At 38.0% G+C, this 2,873-nt stretch overlaps 1 long non-coding RNA gene across 1 annotated transcript; it reads right to left on the bottom strand.

Moving 5' to 3' along the window:
* Positions 1–464: 464 nt before the first annotated feature.
* Positions 465–2,269, bottom strand: LOC107263836. Its single transcript, XR_003058584.1, has 4 exons — positions 1,835–2,269; positions 1,516–1,726; positions 1,206–1,442; positions 465–1,108 (listed from the first exon to the last, which is right to left on the bottom strand). It is a non-coding gene; the product is annotated as an uncharacterized LOC107263836 (long non-coding RNA).
* Between the last annotated feature and the right edge of the window lie 604 nt (positions 2,270–2,873).

Below are 2,873 nucleotides of genomic sequence, written 5' to 3'. Positions count from 1 at the left end.
GATAGCTGTGGCAAGTTCTAAGTCCAACCATTGAGATAGCGAGGGCGTGTAGGCCGATAGATCATCAATATGTGAGTATGAATGAGTGAGAGCGGATACGGCATTGCGAAATCTTCTTGTATAATACTAGCTTGTAGGATCATCCGGCATTTTTGATAACTAGTTTCTAATCATTGTCAGTCTAAGCAACATTGGGTTGTAATAATATACAGGGTGATTTTTTTTAATCGCCTCAGGCTGATATCTCGTAAATTAAGCAACATACGAAAAATACATTTTATATGAAACTTTCTTGATTTTGAGGGGGAAAGAAGATGGTATAGTCAGATTTATCGTAGGTGGAGCCGCCAAGGTTAGGTGAAGGTCAACTTTGATTTTTTAAATAGAACGGTGCACTTTTTTTCACAAGACCTGAAAGAGCATCCAATTTTACATAAAAAAGAGTGTGTGGCCGCCACGCATGTTAGAAGTGAAACTTCTTTAGCTGGTGATAAGGTCGAGAAGGGGTAATATTAAGTAAATAAAAGAATAAATACATTTATTCTTTAATTTCCATGGAATCGTATTCAAGGACTGACAGTAGTGGTCTGTGATAACTGAAGTGTGACACCTAAACTGTTGATTGTAATTTGTTTAAATATCGTGAAAATACAGCATCTATTGTTGTTCCATATTTTATTGTAGATAGAGCTGGATCATTGTTCATTGTTAAGCTTAATTTAAATTCTAAAAATTGTAGCAAGGGCTTTGCTTCTGGTGCTGCGAAATTCACATTAAAATCTCCATTCATAATCATTGGCATCTTGTCGTAGTCCACATTCACTATAGCTGTGACATCATGGGTGTAGAGAGCCAAAACTTCATGAATAAATTGCATGATTTTTGGAATAGACTGGTTCGGTGATATGTACACAACGACAGTCATGATCATTTGTCCGTTGTCCAAAAGGCAACAAGCTGCACAGATTTCCCCAACGTCAGCAGCATTAACTCACAGTGAAGTAATTAGTCGTAAAGTTATGTCCGTATTAGACGTCAGAACCGCAGTAGCATTGTTAGACTTCTGGTATATAGCAACTCCACCATTTCTGACATTATCTCGTTTGAACTGGACAACACAGTCAAAGTTAGGTACATCAATATTCTCATTATTTTTCAAGCAGGTTTCAGAAAGCTTTAAAATATGAGAATTATTCATAACTGACCTGTTGAGACTTGCTGCATGCTTCCGTAAACTCTAACAGTTGAAAGAATAGATTGCCAGTCCTTTTCTGGTGGTGATAAACTCGTTCAGTAAATTGTCGATTGTCGACAATCGATTCAGAGCGAGTCTACGAAATTCCGACAGTGATCCGTCCATTGATGATGCATTCCTGCTGCCATGATGAAACACCTTGCTGTCGTCTTTCGTAACAATGTAGAGTCCATTGATTGTGGTCACTCTGAACATTGCCACGTACACAAGCTGTTAGCTATGAGTTTTATCATATTCATAAACTACCTCATCAATCCTACCTCCTTGCGATTTATGAATAGTGACTGCGCATGCAGCAATAACTGGAAAATAATTCCTTTTGACAGAAATGGTTTTGTTGTTGTTCATAGTAATATTTGAAGTTCGGCGTGCAATGGGCACAGCTCTTCGTCTGATGTTGTTAAGTTGCATGTAAGTGCTCACTTTACTTCTCATTTTCTGACCAATTTTAGCTGTGTCTGTAAACTCTAGCTAGATACGCGTTATTTCATCATTATTATCACGGTCGATATGCACCAATGTTCCTAGACCCCGTTGGTCATTCCATCACAAACATCAATGTTATTACGTATGGCTTACCGATAACTAATGTGATTTCATACGGCAAACTTCCGGTGTCTATGACTGACATTTTGTGTATTTTTTGTCGTATGAAAGCTTCCTGATTTGTGCTGTGATACCCAATGTATACGTCTGTAGCTGGAGATACAATATTATCTGCAATATTACTAAGAATAGAATGATTATAACCGTTCACTGAATTATTCGATAAGAAAAGACTAAACCGCGAGGACAGAGTTGTTCAGTTTGTTCCTTTGTGAAGAACCGTGACTCCAGTAATTCTTGCTCATTATTCTGCAATTTTGTGCCATTTCCGATCTTTGTTAATATATTTGGAAACAATTGATTCATGCCTCATCACCTGATGTAATTCAAACAATTTGACGCTACACCATAATGTTGGTCCTGCAATGTGTTGCTTCGTCTGCTTATACAGGGTGAACCACGGAGCGTGGTCAGTAGAAATTACTTTGTTATTAGCAGTCCGATCGAAAATGTTTGTATCAGTTTTTGCATGGTTTCAAGAGAGCTTTAACGTGATAGTGAAAAATTACAGGTCAACTCTCTTTTTTAATGTTTTTTCAAGGTTACCTTGAATTTTTTGCAACTGAACATATAATTTTTTACGCCTGTCTGTTAGAGGATTTCAAGACGAATTCGACACATGTAAGGACATGGCATTTTTTTCATCTGGTTTGAAAGAATATTAAAAAACTTTGTATCACAAGGAGAATCACAGCTACGCCGTTATTACGCAACCGACGTTGTTGACAAGTCAAAATTTACCAATCTTAATTGTAGCGATGTTCAAAATGGTGTCCACGAGCTGCAATGCACTCGCGTAGACGGTGAACAAAAGATTGTTTTGCATTCTTTATGGCCTCTACACTGATGGTGGAGCATGCATCCGCAATCCTTCGTCGCATATCTTCCGGTGTTGTTGGAAAAAGTTTATGCAGATGTTCCAACAACACCGGAAGATATGCGACGAAGGATTGCGGATGCATGCTCCACCATCAGTGTAGAGGCCATAAAGAATGCAAAACAATCTTTTGTT

The sequence above is a fragment of the Cephus cinctus genome, unplaced genomic scaffold (assembly GCF_000341935.2).
Source record: "Cephus cinctus unplaced genomic scaffold, Ccin1 Ccin1_scaffold0164, whole genome shotgun sequence".
Lineage (NCBI taxonomy): Eukaryota > Metazoa > Arthropoda > Insecta > Hymenoptera > Cephidae > Cephus > Cephus cinctus.
The sequence above is the reverse complement of the archived record's forward strand: the minus strand, read 5'-3'. Positions and strand labels throughout refer to the sequence as shown.